Raw genomic sequence first — 18,771 nt, 5'->3', positions numbered from 1 at the left:
ACTTAGCTGCCTCGTGGGCTCGTTCACAAACTACTGTTTTGGACTCTACACCCCCATGCACCGCTGCGTTTTTTGTTTTGCTCTTGTGGACCCTGGGGCTCTTGGGAAGCCTGAGAATGACCTGGACAAAGCTGTGGCCCTTGCCCCCTGACCGTGACAACCCAGACTTGACCCGGTGACCCTCCACCCAGCAGTGGGCGGGGCAAGCGGATGATCCCTTGAAGCTTCAGTCCCCAGGGAGGAGGTGAGGCACCGGCTTCACCCTCGGGGGGTGACCACACCTGCCTGCAGCTGCTCTTGGGAGATCATGAGTGTTCAAATTGCATCTCATGTGCTTCATTAGGCAACAACACATACATGAAATTCACTTTTTACTCATTGACCACAAAGCACTAGAAACTAAGATTTCAGGCCTGAGTAATGACGCTGGTAATAAACAGCCCCTGCTTAAACTCAGCTCCCAGGAAACATACAAGTGATAACATACCTCCCACAGGCTGGTTCTCTTGGTTGGTCCTAAACCCTAAGAGGCTGTTCTGTAATTCTCCCAGCATAAACCCTCATTCAAGGTAATTCTGGATATCTGATTCAAACACCAAAGTGGTGATTTTTAAATGAGTCATGTACAAACCTCTTTTAAACAAAGGAAACCAAAAGTCTTATGCCCCCCAGGGCTGATTTGAATGATTCTACTTATAATATTACTTAAATAAGTCTGGACACAAAATTATTTAAACTCTGTATCCTTAATAGCTCTTACATGACTCTAAAACCTAAGCCAGTGTACAACTGAAATACAGAAAATCCCTATGATGTCGCTGAAACTCCACTTAGCTCACTTACTTTAATGGGAACTCATGGTACTTTTCTGAACCCAAACACTGAATGTTGTGCCTGGTGACACCACCCGAGTGGTGTGATGACCAGGTTCCTCCCTGTCTTACCCCGACTGGAGAAACTGCACACCTTTCCCTTGTATAGGACCCCGTGATGTTCATGAATGAGAGCTTCTCCTCCATTCTTTTTACAAATACTATTTGGCTCTGAAATCTCCATAAACACTTAGCTATGAGATGATCTTTCATGTGATATGGAACATGTTTACATTAATTTTTAAGATTTTCATTCAAATGGAAGTTAAAATTCTCATGGGGGGTCACGGACCTCCTGAATGGGACAGGTGCTTCTCCGGGTGTTTGCAGACCCCAGTTTTAAAATTCCTCTGTTTGAGGTTCTGGATGTCGTGTGAGAAGCCTCTCACTATTGTCTCCAGCTACTCTCATGCCCTGTGGGCCCAGGTTCCCCCTAAGGCGCAGGGCCCGGCTTGTTTTTGTTTCGCCTTTCCTGGGTAAAGCCAGGCGTGCCGCACATCTGCAGTTCAACCAAAACACAAATGGCTCTTTAACTGCCCTGAAATGGGTTCCTGCCCCACTGGGCCCCCAGCCGTCCCTGGAATGTCCCCAGGTCTCTGGGAGGGGCCTCTGCCGCACAACTGACCCTGCCAGGTTGTTTGCTCCCCCGCCCCGAGGAAAATACTAGTCACTTACACGACTGGAATAGCAACTGGAGACGGATCTAAAAACAGAAACACCTGCCTCCGAATGGTGACAGGAAACAAGATTTCAGAAATGCCACAATGAGGCCAGGGGGAGGCAGCCACCCCTCGCTCGTATCTCCCATGCTTTGGGCTGTCAGCTGGGCCTGTCCCCCGGGAAAGTGGTGGCTGCCCAGGCTGGTGCTGTCCAGCAGTGGGTCCTGCCGGGCTGGCCCTGGGGAGACTCCTGGGTCTAGGGTGGTAACTGGGAGCTGGTCCCGGAGGGACCCTGAGGCCACCCTGCCCGACCTTCCCTTGGCCTGGGCAGCTCCTGGCAGGCCCTCTTGACCGATGACGCCTCTTTTAGGGGAAGTGGAGGGGTGCTGTGTTCAGTCTGGGGTCTCCAAAGTGGGGTGCGTGCACCCCCAGAGGGTGTGGAAGATGATCCATGGGGTTGAGAAGAGAAAATAATAGTCCATCTATCTAGATTAATGGTTTACTTCAAAAATGAAAGAGAAAGCTGTGCAACATTATTAAGGCTGAGTGCCCACGGACTCTGGCCTCCTGGATTGTCCCGTGGGCGGGGGCGTCGCGGGGGTGGGACGGGGCCCCTGGGGGAGGGAGGAGGATTGTGGAGGGGGGAGGGGATATCTTAGCACATTGTAATTTACATGTGCCCACTGAGGGGAACTGAGAGATTGTAACCTCTTTTGGAGTAAACGAACTCTCGCGAGAAGGGCAAGTGGCTATAAAACATCGTTGAGGGGCTTCCCTGGTGGCGCAGTGGTTGAGGGTCTGCCTGCCTTTGCAGGGGACACGGGTTCATGCCCCGGTCCGGGAAGATCCCACATGCTGTGGAGCGGCTGAGCCCGTAAGCCATGGCCGCTGAGCCTGTGCGTCCGGAGCCTGTGCTCCGCAGCGGGAGAGGCCACAGCGGTGAGAGGCCTGCATACCGCAAAAAAAAAAAAAAAATTGTTGAAAGGAACCTTGGACCGGAGCCGACACTAACATGGAAATCATGGTGAGCGGCCCCAGGTGGCACAGCTGGCCCTTCCCCGAGCCCTGGTACGAGCTCGCTGTCAGCCACGTGCTTTAAGCAGATCTGACAAAGAGTTGGTCAGAATTGAAATTGTCCAGAACACTACATGACTTTACATCCTTAATCATTCATGGTGAATGTTGCCTCCAGTGGATACTGTGCCATGAGAGAACAACAAGACATTAAAAAATATTCTTAATTTCATCTTTATCTTGTCCTTCAGAATCTTCTTTTTTGGATGCTTTACTTTGTACATAATATGATAATATGATTTTTTGTACATAATATGATAATAGTACCTAGATAAAACAAGATCATCAGAACTTGTGTGGAAGTGTGAACAGCTTTTTTGCCCCCGGGGAAGCGTGGGTTGCACAGAAGCTCGAGGATGGCTGACCTCAGACTTCACGAGCCTCAGAATCATGGGAGGTTTGTAAAGACACAGGGCGCTGGGTCCACCCCAGGGGGTCTGGTTCAGGAGGTCTGGGATGGGATGTGAGAATTTGCAGGTTCCCAGGCGATGCTGCTGGTCTGAGGAGGCTCTGGACTGTAAAAATGACCACAGCCTGAGGGAACACACTCTGAAGGTGAGTGAGGCCCACCTCTGCCATGTCACCTTCCTTGCAGTGAAGACAAGTGTCTCCCTGAACGCCAGTGACACCCCCAGCCTGCCACGCTGCCCTGACGTCGCCCTCAGCGGTGGATTCCTTTGCCTGAGGTTTTGCAAGCACCTCTAGAAAGGGAGGATCTGGAAACAGCACTCAAGACTGCTTGGCTGCCTGGGGCAGGGGGTGGGGAGCAGGGCCCTGTAGCCTGTCTACTGGCTTTGCCCTGAGGACACGGGACTGGGTAGCTCAGGCTCTGATGGCTGAGAGATCTGATGGATTGCTTGCGTGGCCACACACTAGCTTTTGACCTCAAGTCTTCCAGAAGATAATATAGGTGCAACAGGACCAAAAAAGTCGTACGGTTTCTCCTCTTGCTGCCTTCTAAGAAGGGTGTGTCTTGCTGGGTGAAGGCTCTTGCTGCCGGGTCAGTGAAGCGGTGGGTCCGTGAGGGTGGAGAGGCAGAGCTGACCTGCGAGAGGAGGGGGGCCGTGGCAGGAGCTGAGCGGCTAGGAGGGTGCTGGGAGCGGGAGGGTGGAGGAAGCTGTGGCCAGTGCAGGGGAGATGCAAGAAGGGAGCTGGGAGCCCTGGGGGGGCAGGCCGCACGCTGCTCCTCTGTCCCCTCTACCCCCTCAGCATTAAGGGCAGGGGCTGGAGGCTGAATCCAGCACCCACATCTGCTGGCAAGCCTGGCACAGCATGGAGCCTTCCCGGCTCCCTCTGCCCCGAGGCTCCCTCCCACACATAGTCACATCCAGCTTTTTTTTTTCACACCTATTTTTCTAGGGGATGCTTGAAATCCGGAAGCAGTAACACATCAAGGGATGCAGTTTCAATGGCAGGATTTCTAGCACAGGCTGGGCCGTAAAGAGTCAGTGTCTTATATTGGACCCCAATCACATCCACGTACATACAGGCTGTGTGCTTCTGAGGGAAGGTCCACTGTACTTCGCTTTTCCGCACCTGCCTACACTGGCTGCCAGTGAAAAGTATTACGCTTCCAGCCCCAAGCAAGCAGCCTACAGGGAGAAGGGAACAGGCTGCCCTGGGCTCCTTCCCAGCCCCTGGTGCACCTGGGCTGGTGCTGCCCTGGTGGGGGAAATGGGAGCCCCAGGCTCCATCCTTCTCTAGCCCTCTTCCTCGAGGGGTTCGAGGTTTAGGGTGAATTAAGGAGCCTCCTTTACCTACAACTTGGTGCCCAGAAGGGACCGGTATGGAGACAGCCAGGGGGACCTGGGTCCAGATCCTTGGGCCCTGCACTGAGCCTCAGTTCCTTGATCCGTGAAACGGGGTGATGAGGGTGCTCAGTGCAGATGGTCACGAGGATGAAGCAAATGTGTGTGAAGTGCCGGAAATTGGCTGCTCCCTTGTATCCTTATTATGTGCTGATCCAATTTGACTAAATTCCAGAAAACCCCTGTGGGTCATTCCACTGAGAGGTAATCACCGAGAATCCTATCCTGGTGTTCCTGGGGGCATCTGAAGGTAAGAGGCATTAACTCATTCACTCATCCACACACAGATAAATATCAGAGTGCCGATTGCATGTTGGACAATAAACTAATAAACATATAAGAAGAAATGGTGATAAAAGCTTCTCTGGAAGGGGGCTATTCATGCAGTAGGGCCTTGGGGCTCCCGTGGGTCTCCATGGAGACTGCACTGCTGGGTGGGGTGAGGACGGAGCACATAGTGGGCACTGTAGGTAGATGGAAGCCTATTTCCACCCCCAGGCAAAGAGCGGAAGAACCACAGAGGGGTTGCCAGGCCGAAGGGCCCAAGTGAGACAGAGGGAGGCCGAGGCTGGAGGGGCTGGTCCAGTCTCTTCCTTGCTCTGCGTGGGGGTGAGAGGCTGCTGGTCTACACACATCCCTCCTGGAGTCATCCTGGAAACCTAGTCAGGGTTTTGGACTCAGACCTGGATGCAAACCCTGCTCCCCTGCTCTGCCTGGGGAAAGTCAGTTTAGTGCTCTGAGCCTCAGTTTTTCCATCTGTAAAATGGTGATAATTATATCTCCTTATTCACTCCACTCAGGAGAACCAAATGAGATGGTAAGAGGAAGCGCTTTCAGGATGACAGCAGCATATACCCCATGTCTACCACATGGCAGATCAAAGTGTCAGCCCATAACAGCGATCTCCTCCTCCGCTGGGCTTTTATATTTAAAGAACAACAAAGCAATAACAAAAGCCCTCAAAGGTAACAGCAGCATGGAGCAATCTGACCTTTCAGCCTCCTCATGGTGGGGCATGGAGCCTACAGATGGATGTGGGGAGAAGAAAAATCTGAATATCGGTGTAACTGTGCGCCAGAAAGGGTAACAGTCACCTCCCCCTCACTGGCCAGCAGACACCGGCATTAAAGCCACAGTTCTCATGAGGTCCCAGTGGCTCCAGCAGTGATCCAGATGCAGACGCTGCTCCGTCAGCCCGGTGGGCAGCTGCCCACTTCTAGACGGGCCTAGGGGACAGTGCTGAGACTGCAATGGCCAGACTGCAGACAGCGGCGACCTGTCTGCATTCCCCACTCACTGCCTGGGGCACTAGGTGGTCGCTTGCTCACCCTTTCCGCCCCCGCTCCTCCTTTCTGCAGAGCCTTGACCCACCAAGCACAGCCCTGACCGGGGACACCTTAGAGCAAGGGTCTGGCTCTACTTTTTTTTTTTTTTTTTTGCGGTACGCATGCCTCTCACCGTTGTGGCCTCTCCCGCCACAAATGCTCCCGGGAGCATTTGCACTTTAATTCACACTCATGTCTTAAGCAAAAGAGATGAAGCTCTAATGGTGGAATTTAGGCATCTATCTAGGATAGGTGGCTTTCTTTGACTGAACTATCCAGGAGAGGGTGTCGAGTGTGGGGGTGGTGGTGGAATAGAGCCAGGTAACAAAGAGGCAGAGGCAGAGGAAGCAGGATGTTGAAGACTGGAGTTTCTAATCCCAACTTCAGCTAACTAATAATTATGTGATTTTGAGCAAAAAGTCTTTTCACGTCCTGGTGCTTTTCTCATCCATCCAAGATCTGCCTTCTTGACCTCAAACAGGAAGGTAATAGCTGTGAAGTGTTTTGATACCTAAAGCATCACTCCAACACAAAGATCGGCCGATTCCAGTGCCTCCTTAGAAGGTACATTTCTTCCTTCCAAGGCAAGGGAAAAGAAGGTGTCTGCAGGTGTAGCCACCCTGTTCTCAGCCCAAATCAAGACCGTTGGTTTGAGGACAAGACTATTATAGATCCTTGGCATTTGTACAATTGGCATTTTAGCCATTCCCAGAAGGTCCTTGACGGGTGTATTTTCCATTTCGTAGGGGCACAGATCTGCGTTACTCACTTGCTACTGAGTGAATCTAGTGGATGGTCCAGCACCCTCATCCAAGATGTCTCACTGTTCTCTTGTTGTAACAGATGTAGTAACTAATTAAGTGATTACAAACGTCCTTTGTAAAGAAGTGCTCTGTATTCATGACATGGCCCTCTCGAAAGTCTCAGGAGAGACTATGCATGAGGGACGTGGGTCTCCAGGAAAGTGTTTATTTGCAGTCAGGAGACTGACCTGTGACAGCCATCTCCAGAATCCGTCCAACATGCCTTGAAGAACAGCCCCAGGAAGTGGCTTCCTTTTATGGCCGTCTTAGTTTCCGGTTCCTAGAAACAGCTGATTCCAACAGCACCCGATGACTACACATCACCTGAGGGGGCATGAGGCCAGGAGTGGATGAAAACCACATTTTACTTGGACACCAAAGCGCGTTGCAGTCTGAATTGCAACCATACCCTGCAATGGTCCCAGCGCCTGCAGCAGAATTTGCACCGGGTTTATTTCCGTTCCACCCAGGGAACATGTGTGCTCTTACAAATGCGCACCACACCCGAGTCCACGCCAAAGACAGTTGCAACAAATTGCACCACCTGGATTTTTTGGTTTGTAATAGCTAGCCTATGTTGGCAGTGCAAGTTGGCCAGTTGTGTGCTATATTAAACCCTTCCTACTCCTTTTCTCGTTTGCGCCAAGGGCACACAAAGCTGCCCAGAGGAAGGAATTTAGCCAGCATTAGAAGAATGCACTGAAGTCCTGTTTCCTAAACTCTAGGGGAGATCTGAGTGGGAGGGGAAGACCTGGCTAGCAGGACGGAACCTGTTTTCTGTCTTTTTTCCCCAGGCCAGTAGCTGGGCCCAGCTGACACATGTTAGTGGGAGGGGCGTGGGCAAGGGAAGGGAGTGGAAGCACTTTTCCTGAGGATTCATCCTGGCCCAGGGTTTTCAGCTGCCACCCTCGCAAGCCTCATCCCTCTGTCTGGACAGGTCCAATGGGCCCAGGCAGAATGGGCTGTAGGTGAGACCAGTCATCCCCCTGCCCTCACCAGAAGCCCCAGCCCGGGCCAGAAACCTGATGGAACCTAGCTGCTCTCTTTATTTGACCCTCCAGTCAAGTATCTGGACTGCTGGGCCGAAGTTCATCTTTTTCTCTGACGTCTCTGCCTGGTGAGTCTCAGTTTTTTCTCTCCTCGTCACCTCCCCCTTTTGTGAAATGGCACACGGATCCCACTCTGGACTCCCTCAGGGTTTGCGCAGGCTGGCTGGGCTCCCTGTGTGCTGATACCTCCACGTGGCCAGCCCCCTGCTTGGCTTCGTTTTGGGAGCTGAGGACTCTGCCGAGCCTCCCTCGCAACCCTGAACAGGGCCGTCCTCAGGGCCGTCCTCAGGCCCGTCCTGCCACATCCTAGGCAGGATGGAGGTCCCCTCCAGGCCCTTGTAAGGCCTCCAGGATGTGAAAACACAGGGTGTCTCTGGGGATGGTGGGAGGGCAGTGGTGTAGGATGGAGTCCACCCTAAGAGAGGCCCCACGCTGCTCGTACCTGCCAAGGGGGCCCTGCAGGCGACAGGACGCCGTGTGTGACCCACCTCTCCCTGCAGGGCCCGCGCATGCTTGGTGACATGGAATAATGGATGCACAGATGTCCAGGAGAGTCTGCTTGCTATGAACGCCATGGAATAGAGAGGTACTTTTTATGAATAAAATATTTCCCACCCAGGGACTCTGTTTTACGATAATTAAAGCTGACTGTGAATCCAGCCAGCCAGCTTTAGATGCTACAAACGTCCTGAGGGAAGGAAGGCTTCGGGTCGGCACCGTGGGAGGTTGTTCCAACCAAATGGGCAGCCTGGGCTCAGCTTCCCCGAATGTTGCCCTCGCCTCAGAGCCTCCTGGTTTCCAGTTCTGGAAGCCTCGCTGAGTCCCATTTCCCCCTCCTCTGCAAAACGGGGTCACCGCCCTGCCTCTGGGACTGGCAGAAGGGTCAAAAATAAAAATATAAGGAACTCGTTCTTATATTATTGGAAAGAAAGTGAGGCATTTAAGTGAGGCATCAGAAGCCCCCGGGTGTGTGGACTCTGAGAGCAAGAGGCCTCTCTCCCTGGCTCCGGCCTCAGCATCCCCGGCTGTGCTGTCAAGGTTTCCCCCATTTGTGTCATCTTTCCTGGTCAAAATATGATGTTTGTTACTCAAGCAGAACTTCTTGTTCCTCTTTTACCTGTGCAGCCTATGAAGCCCTCAAGAACCTAGCCGGGGGGAAGTCCAGGCACTTTCAAATGAGGAAGGGGTTCCCAGAAGCCCAAGGAAGGTGGCCAACAGCTGTAAATCTCTCTCATGACACAGCTTTGCAGACAGTGAGTGCATTGAAGGAGTCTCAAAGACCTGGATGCCACCTGCCTCAAATGAAAGTATGTGATATGTGATAAATAGCTTCCAGACTCATCGATTTTACTCTTGGAAGTGTATGGGGGAAGTTTAGTAATTTAAGGTATTTTAATATCCTATACGGATGTTTGGAAAATGCAGATTTTTCATAGATCAAGAGTAAACACAAAGGGACTTCCCTGGGGGTCCAGTGGGTAAGACTCTGCGCTCCCAGTGCCGGGGGCCTGGGTCTGATCCCTGGTCAGGGAGCTAGATCCCACATGCCGCAACTAAGACCTGGCGCAGCCAAATAAACAAATTTTTTTTTTTTTTTTTTTTTAAAAAGATTAACCACAAGTCTTCAAAGAAATTTCGGGCTTGCGGCTTAACAAGGCCAGCTTGGGAGAGTGTGATGCCCTCATCCTCACCTCTTCCACACAGCCTCGCCTGGCCCATCCTCACCTGCTGAATCAGGACCTCAAGGGTGAGGTCCAGCACCAGTGCATCTAAAAAGGCTCCCAGGCAACTCTCATGTTCAGGCAGAATTAGCAGCGCCAGCTCAAGGGTGTTCGCTCTTAGGTAGAAAGGTCTGGAAGGCACTCCCTCATCGATGGTTTCTGGTCTCTTCGTAGATGAGCTAGTGATTTCTTCAAGGTCGAAGTGATACAGTGACAAATCTATTGGGGAGCTTTGCTGGATCAAACCAGTGTTAATATCATGCCCTAGAGCATGAGGATGTCTGGGCGTTAGCTCCAGATGACCTCGGCACTGCACAGCGCACCCAAGAGGCTGGGTGCGGATCTGCCAAAGAGGAACAAGGTCTCACACTTAGGTGGCTTTTTCCATCTTTTGATGATGGGGAGCAAATGCATCTAAGGATGTCTCTTAAAGCCCTGTAAAGGTAAGACAGCATCCTCCAACCCCTCCTGAGGCCTGCAAGTGAGGCTTCCTTCATGGAACCGGGGTCAGATGGGAAAACCACAGAAAAATGACACTTCCCAGAGGGCTGCAGATGTCCTAAGTTTTCAGATAAATTCTTGGCACCCGGAACATGGATTCTTAGGCAGCTTACTTCTTCATTGTTTGTTCCACAAACAACATAGTATCTTTCACCAGATAGATTCTGAGGCAACTTGGTGGAGCTGCCAGGTTTATGGACAGTGTGTCCTTGGTGGCAAGTGCAGTAGAGGGAGGGCCTGGATAGCTATAAAGCCTGTCCTTGGAGAAGAGTGGTCTGGGGCCTGGCAGCAGAGAGACTTCTAGAGGACCTGGAAAGTGTGAGAGACAGCTTTTTTTTCGCGGTATGCGGGCCTCTCACCGTTGTGGCCTCTCCCACCGCAGAGCACAGGCTCTGGACGCACAGGCTCAGCGGCCGTGGCTCACGGGCCCAGCCGCTCCGCGGCATATGGGATCTTCCCGGACCGGGGCACGAACCCGCGTCCCCTGCATCGGCAGGCGGACTCTCAACCACTGCGCCACCAGGGAAGCCCCGAGAGACAGCTTTTTAAGAAGGGGGCCTGAGGCTCAGGAATACTGACTGTGGCATCTCAGTTAGAATGTAAGCTACCGGTGGGCAAGGAATCAGTACAGAGCAAGGGTGAAGAACGTAGGTGTCAGAATCCCACCAACTGGGCTGAATGCCAGTTCTGCCCCTCACTGTGTGACCTTGGCAAGTTCATTCATCCGAGGTGGTCTTCTTACCTGTGAGACGGGGTGCTACTTCCCCCAGAGGTTTAAGTATTAAATGCGACTGTAGGTAAAACAGTAGCACGCTTAACTCGAGTACTCCTAGATGGTTATTTTAGCCATTTAAAAGTGTTTTTCTGTCACTTGCCCATAGACTGTCTAGTATGTCCCACTTGCTCAAGTTGACTGGCTAAGTGAGGGCTTGGTCTAATGTTTATCTAATAAACTCAAATGTTCTTCTAAAGCGGTGGTTCTCACTTTGTTGTACACCTGAAACGAACACATTGTAAATCAACTATACTACAGTAAAATTAAAATATTTTTACAAAAGCAGTGGTTCTCCAGAAAACTAATACTAAAGTTTCCTTGGGTTATTTGTATGGAAATATGTTAATATAAATGTTTCAGACATTACATGAAATTCCTAAAAATCTTATATGTTCTGGTATAATGTGATAAGTCATAATTCTAGTTATTACTTTAAAATGTATATCTCAGAAATAACGAAATTTCCTTGTCAATTGCATCATTATGAACTTTCATCAAATCTTTAACCGTGGTCATTTTTAAGCCTTTTGTCAGTTACAGACAGTTCTGGGTGTACGCTGATGCTTTTGCAAAAATGTTCCTGTAAAAGGGTTTCATCTTCAAGGAATTCATGGAAAAGACTCTGACAAGCACAGGTTTCTGGTAACTGACTCTACTGCTGAACTGAATGAAGAAGCATTTTCAGAACTCTGATGGAAAACTGATGAACTCATAAAAGTGCTAACAAAAGATCAAGATGAAAAAAAATTAATTACATGGGACTGAGTGAACTGATGAGGATTATAATTTTTGTGACTTTCTGTTTGAATAAAAAAAATGTTATTAAAAAAAAAAGCAGTGGTTCTCAATCAGGGGCAATTTTGCCCCCCAGGGTACAATTGGCAATGTGTCAAGGCATTTTGGATTGTCACAACTGTGTGTGTGTGTGTGTGTGTGTGTACAACTGATGTCTGGTAGACGCAGCACAGGGACAATGCACAGGACAGTGCCCCCCTCCCCGGTTATTCAGCCCCAAATGTCAACAGTGCTGAAGCTGAAAGTCCCTGATGTAAAGGGAGAAGCTAAGGTGAGCCCACTCAGACGAGGGGAGGTGGAGAGGCAAATGGGATCCCCAGGTCTGGGATCTGGCAGCAAATGAAATTTCCTGCACACATCCCTGGAAGAGCAACCCTCTTCTCAATTAGGATACCTTTAGCAGTTATCACTCACAGGGTTAAGTAACAGAAACTGGATTCAGAGTTAAGACTCATAAGGTCAGTGGACTGATTTAAATAGTTTTTTTGGTAAGATGTGAAAAAGCAATAGAAATTAGACGGTCAGAACGGGAAAGCAGCTGGGGTCTGAAATGTGGTCCAGGATAAAGAAAGGGCATCACATAGTAATAAAATAGATGAGGCCTGTCTCCCATTTTTTATTTTCTTTCTAGGATAAAGCAAATTACATACTAAGAGACTACAGGTAAAGGAAAGTTTCCATGATTCTGGAAAGACTAATTCCTCAAAAAGTCGACGGTAATCTGGCTGGGCCAATATCTGCTCATGCTTGGTCTCAAAGAAGAAATTAAAAACCTAAGTAAAACTCCTGGTTCAACCACAGTTTCAGCCAACTTTGACGTTCCATTTGCTGGTCAGAGCACTTTGGTGCCTAATTTGAGTCCACAAATCAATTTTGAAAGAAGACATGGTGCCTTAATCTAGCCCAAGTCCTTCATGGTCATGACAGTTCGAGAATAAAAATGAACTGTATTATATTAGGAAATGCTGCTGAAATCTTTTGATTGGCATGCCCAGGAATTAGAGGACCACTGCGTTAAATGAAAAATGCTCACACCACGGTTGTCAGCAACTCATGAAACATTTTCCACGAAATCTTCCTGAAAATGCTTTAGATTTGGGGATTTTTATCTTTACCTTAAGCCAGCTACTTGGACTCTTAAGCCTCAGCTTTTTTTTTTTTTTTCTCTGCAAAATGGAGGTAATAGTCCCTACACCTGTAGGGCTGTGGTAAAGATTAAGTAAGATTACTTACCTGAGTTCACTTCGTACAAACTGGGTCACCCAACTAAAGGTAGAGCTCTAAAATCCGAAGGCTTTTTACTTTTACTTCACATTGCTCTCAGCAGTACCTCAACATTTTCTTTCAGGGTCATGCTGGGTTTTACAAAAAGCCAGAACAAGAGGGAGGCTGCCAACGAGGGCAAATTATTTCACAGTATCTCTAGGTCTTAGTTTCTTACTTGAATTTCATGTAGGTAATCATTTCCATTTACAGATAAGGAAAATGATATTCAAAGAACATAATCTGCAAAGCATGGCATTAGATGCCCTTTACTGAAACCAGAAAATAAGGGAACTTGAACTGAAATAGAGTCCAAAGCTAGAAAATAAGCTTCTGTCGGCCTAGCCCAGGAGCAGTTTCCAAATGACCAGGAAAGCATGGGAAATGACTGAAAATCAGATGTGCTCTAGAAGGTGCCACCCAATTCCCTTCAGTGCTTTAAGTGGGTTTAAAGACCTCAGAGAGAGACATGGAGTCCAACTGAGTCCATGATTTACCTGGAAGGGTTTACCTACAGGTGCCCAAATGGTGGTACGGTGGAAGGGATCACAGAGAATGCTGCTATTCCTGGGGAAAGTTAAAAAAGCTAGGGGCGAGAGTTGAAGGGAGGTTACTGAAAAGGTTGAGGAAATGGAATAGAACATTTAGAAAGACTTGTCTACTAGTAAAGAAGGTAAAGGAACCATTTCTGTAATCCTTGACCACAAATAGAATCTTTGATATGAGGGTATATTTTCCAAAAAGTACTAGGCACCACTTGCTTGGGAAGAGAAAAAAATCACAAAATGTGATCCTGAGGCAAGAGTCCTCACCACAAGCACATGAGAATAAGATCTCAGTGGTGTTCATGTTGCTCAAGAAAAGCCACTGGGAACAGGCCAGGAAAATTAGACATGTTTAGAGTTTGTTCTTTTAATTTCCAATGAGATGGTGGCTCTCAGAATATGAATTCTGAGAGCCTTCATCTGTGCAATGAAAAGACAAACTTAGGAAGATATGTCCAGCCTCTAGATAACTGGAACTACCAGAATTAAAAAGAAACATCCTCAACAATATCATTGGGTGACAATAAATGTGCAGTTTCCAAGAAGTTCAAATTCAGCAATGTACAGAATAACAAAGGAAAGTTGCTACTTAATCCAAGTACAGCCAAGAACGAATTCACAGTCCATTCTTGGTTCTTATCGATAGAGGGGAAAAAAAACGTCCTTAACTGAGGTAGCATAGACTGTTTTAAGAAAGTAGCTTTAAGAGAAACCCACGCAATTACTTTTACACATATACAATTCTTAAAATGTCCAACAAGTTCTTCTTATAGCCTCCACCAATGTGGAAGAAATGCACTAGCCCATCTCTCCAGTTTTCCTCTGTGGTCTTACTTTCAGAAAACCTTACTTTACGAAGAATTCCAATAACAATCTCTTAATAGTAGTAGGTTTGGCTATTTCTTATTAACACATCAATATTTTAAAATTTTTCACCTAGGGCTTCCCTGGTGGCGTAGTGGTCGGGAGTCCGCCTGCCGATGCAGGGGACGCGGGTTCGTGCCCCGGCCCGGGAAGATCCCACATGCCGCGGAGCGGCTGGACCCATGAGCCATGGCTGCTGAGCCTGCGCGTCTGGAGCCTGTGCTCCGCAACGGGAGAGGTCACAGCAGTGAGAGGCCCGCGTACCGCAAAAAAAAAAAAAAAAACTGTCATCTGATAGTGAACGTCAGAGACTTTAAATCTAGGTAACTTACAAATATTTAGCATTAGCGAAATCCATGAGCTATCAAGTATTCCCGCATTCCTTGTGGAAATCTTAGCTTTCTAGTTTTAGATTTATCTTTAAAGTACAATGCCTAATTTCCATAGTTTAGCATTTCACACCTATGACTCAAGTAGACTTGAAACCACTACCCCATTCAAGTCTCTTGTTAAAATGCCTTGGTAATTTCCTTGAATTTGCAGCACCAGATCGTGTAAAAAACTCCATTGTAATGTCACGGAATAGATATGAACCTCGGTGCTTTAAAATAGAGAAATACGTATAATTAATTTCATTTTAAATAATCATTACATTCTTATAGTTCCAGGATCACATTTTTAAAAAACCCTCAAATTTTCATTTTGAATAGAGGCTAACTATTGTCGACTTATCCAAGAATATTCCACTTTAACAGGACTCCATCTGACTGTCTCTGGCATAGGTCATCTCTATATTTTGAGGTTTTATACAGCCTTTAAGTTGGTGGGATTGATTTTTCCCATCTAGGTGTTCAAAATTAATATATGCAGTAAATTATGCATGACACTGCTAGAGGCTTTAGGTGAACATTGAGATGTTGCTGGTAGGCATTAGACAAAGATTTATATAATCTTGGCCTTCATTGACTGTTCTTTTTTTAAAAATTTATTTTATTGAAGTACACTTATTATATTGTGTTAATTTACTTTCTTCTTAAACGAGCTTCTTATTACTAAGCCAATTCTTTTCAGTTGTTTATTGTTGTGCATTCAGTTGAATATTGTAGCTCCTTCCTAAGACTTTCACACTTAAAAATATATTTTTCCATATGCTCTTACAAAGATTGAAGATTTATCATTTTAAACACAAAGGCAGCAGGAACTCATTTAGGTGTCAGGTGACAAACATCGCCATTTCCCACGAGCCCTCTAAAAAACACCCCGAGGGCCTAGAAATGTGGTTTCTCTTCAGCTGTTTTCCTCTTTTGCCTTCCAATCCCCATCTCTGATCACTGAACTCTATTTTCTGTTTAAGATATCTAACCACTTCTCCCTGTGGAAGCTCTCTTGCACTGCTGTACCAATGATACTTATAAAACCAGATAAACATGGATACAGCATAGAAAATCCCCAAATGGCAAGAAAATTTAACATTCATAACTTTCAATTATTTCACATGGTCAGCTGAAGACACTTACTAGGAATAATTACTCAGACACTCAAGTCGGAAGGTATGGCAGCTTAAAGAGAACAGCTCTTCTTAATCTTTATTAAATGGAATCTCCTTATTACGTTTCTCAATGTCCTTCCCTATTCCATCAATGCTCCACTGCCTACGGTTACTTAACCACTAATAGAAAATGGCTAAGGTATGGAATAGCCATAAAGCAGATTATTACTGCAACCACTAAATCATACTGTGGAAGTATACTGACCTGGAAAAGAGGCTCACAATGTATCAGGCATACCTTGTTTTATTGCGCTTTGCTTTATTACACACTTTTACAAATTCAGGGTTGGTGGCAACCCTGCATGGAACAAGTCTATCAGTGCAATTTTTCCAATAGAATTGGCTTACTTTGTGTGTCACATTTTGGTAGTTCTCGCAGTACTTGTAACTTTTTCATTATTTTGTTACGGTGATCTGTGATCCTTGATGTTACTGTTGTAATTGTTTTGGGGTGCCATGAACCGCACCCATATACGATGGCAAACTTAAATTCATAAATGTTGTGTGTTCTGACCGCTCCACCAATGGGCTGTTCTCCCATCTCTCCCACTCCTTGGGCCTCCCTATTCCCTGAGACACAACAATTTTGAAATTGGACCAATTAATAACCTCTAAGTGTTCAAGTGAAATCAAAAGCTAGAAATGCCATTTAGTGAGGAAGGCATGTCAAAAGCAGAAACAGGCCGAAAGCTGGTCCTCTTGTGCCAGTTAGCCAGGTTGTGAATTCGACGGAAGAGTTCTTGAAGGAAATCCAACCAGCCACAACATTCCCTTAAGCCAAAGCCTAATCCAGAGCAAGGCCCTAACTCTCCTCAATTCTATGAAGGCTGAGAGAGGCGAGGAAGCAGCAGAAAAAAAGTTTGAAGCTATCAGAGGTTGGTCCATGAGGTTTAAGGGAAGAAGCCGTCTCTATAACATCAAAGTGCAAGATGAAGCACCAAGTGCTGACGTAGAAGCTGCAGCAGATTATCCAGAAGATCTAGCTACGGTAACTAATGTGAGTGGCTATATCAAACAGATTTTCAATGTAGATGAAACAGCCCTATATTGGAAGATGTCATCTAGGACTTTCATAGCTAAAGAGAAGTCAATGCCTGGCCTCAAAGTTTCAAAGGACAAGCTGACTCTTGCTAGGGGCTAATGGCAGCCAGTGACTTTAAGGTGAAAGCAAGGCTCATTTACCATTCCAAAAATCCTAGGGCCCTTAAGAATTATGCTAAATCTACTCTGCCCGTGCTCTTTAAACGGAACAGAGCTTGGATGGTAGCACATCTATTTACAGCATGGTTTATCGAATATTTTAAGCCCATCATTGAGATCTACAGCTCAGGGAAATAAAAAAAAGATTCCTTTCAAAATATTACTGCTCATTGATAATGCACTTGGTCACCCAGGAGCTCTGATGATGTATAATGAGATTAACACAACATTCTTTCTGCAGCCCATGGATCAAGTAGTTTCAACTTTCAAGTCTTATGTTTTAATAAACATTTTGTTAAGGCTATAGCTGCCATGGATAGTGATTCCTCTGATGGACCTGGGCAAAGTCGATTGAAAACCTGGAAAGGGTTCTAGATGCCATTAAAAACATTCATGATTCACGGGAAGAGGTCAAAATACCAACATTAACAGGAGTCTGGAAGAAGTTGATTCCAACCCTCACGGATGACTCTGAGGGGTTCAAGACTTTAGTGGAGGAAGTACCTGCAGATGTGGTGGAAACAGGAGGAGAGGTAGAATTAGGAGTGGAGCCTGAAGATGTGACTGAATGGCTGCCATCTCATGATAAAACTGTAATGGAGGAGTTGCTTCTTACGGATGAGCAAATAAAAAGGTCTCTTGAGATGGAACTTACTCCTGGTGAAGATGTTGTGAAGACTGCTGAAATGACAACGAAGGATTTAGAATATGACATAAACTTAGTTGATAAAGCAGCTTGGGGTTTGACAGGACTGACTCCAAATCTGAAAGAAGTCCTACTGTGGGTAAAATGCTATTATACAGTATTGCACGCTACAGAGAAATCTTGCATGAAAGGAAGAGTCAATTGATGTGGCAAACTCTACTGTTATTTTAAGAAATTGCCACAGCTGCCCCAATCTTCAGTAACCACCACCTTGATCAGTCGGCAGCCATCAACATAGAGGCAAGACCCTCCAGCACCAGCAAAAAGATTATGATCCACTGAAGGCTCAGATGATGATTAGCATTTTTTAGCAATGAAGTATTTTAAAATTAAGGTATGTACATTGTTTCTTTGACACAACGCTATTGCACACTTAACAGACAACAGTGCAAACATAACTTATATGTGGTGGTCTTGAACCGAACTCGCATTTCCGAGGTATGCCTGTATTATAAATATTCCTAACCTGCATTATTTATAAAAAGTTTTGGAATGAGAAAAGCAGAAATTTAAGGGAGGGGAGGTTGGTAGCAGAGTGAGAACCAGTGTCTTGTTTTTACGCTAACACATCCACTGCTAAGAATAATCTGAAGTATAATAACATTCCTGTACCTTTTTTTTTTTTACATTGGAGCATAGTTGCTTTATAACGCGTTAGTTTCTGCTGTACAGCAAAGTGAATCAGCTACACGTATACATACGTTCCCTCTTCCTTGGATTTCCTTCCCATTTAGGTCGCTACAGAGCAGTGAGTAGAGTTCCCTGTGCTATACAGTCGGTTCTCATTAGTTATCTGTTTTATACACAGTAGTGTATATATGTCAATCCCAATCTATCCTACCCCCTCTTCCCCCCTTGGTATCCATACGTTTGTTCTCTATGTCTGTCTCTATTTCTCCTTTGCAAGTAAGTTCATCTATACCACTGTTCTAGATTCCACATATAGGCATTAATATGATATTTTTCTCTTTCTGACTTTACTTCATTCTGTATGACAGTCTCTAGGTCCAGCCACGTCTCTGCAAATGGCACAATTTTGTTCCTTTTTACGGCTGAGCAATATTCTGTATCTATTTTCTACACCTAATTATTCTAGCCTTTTTCACTCTTGCTAAAAACCTACTTTGCAAGGGGATTCTTTTGATAAAATCCTTTACAGAATTACGTATCATTATAGTAACTAAGCTGCTAGCTGATCCAAATGTTTTCAGTTTAGCATCTAGCCTCCAAGTTTGTGTGGATGGAATGTCAAGTTCTTCTCA

This window comes from Phocoena phocoena, chromosome 13, assembly GCF_963924675.1.
Source record: "Phocoena phocoena chromosome 13, mPhoPho1.1, whole genome shotgun sequence".
NCBI classification, from domain to species: domain Eukaryota; kingdom Metazoa; phylum Chordata; class Mammalia; order Artiodactyla; family Phocoenidae; genus Phocoena; species Phocoena phocoena.
This window is presented reverse-complemented; position numbering follows the sequence as displayed.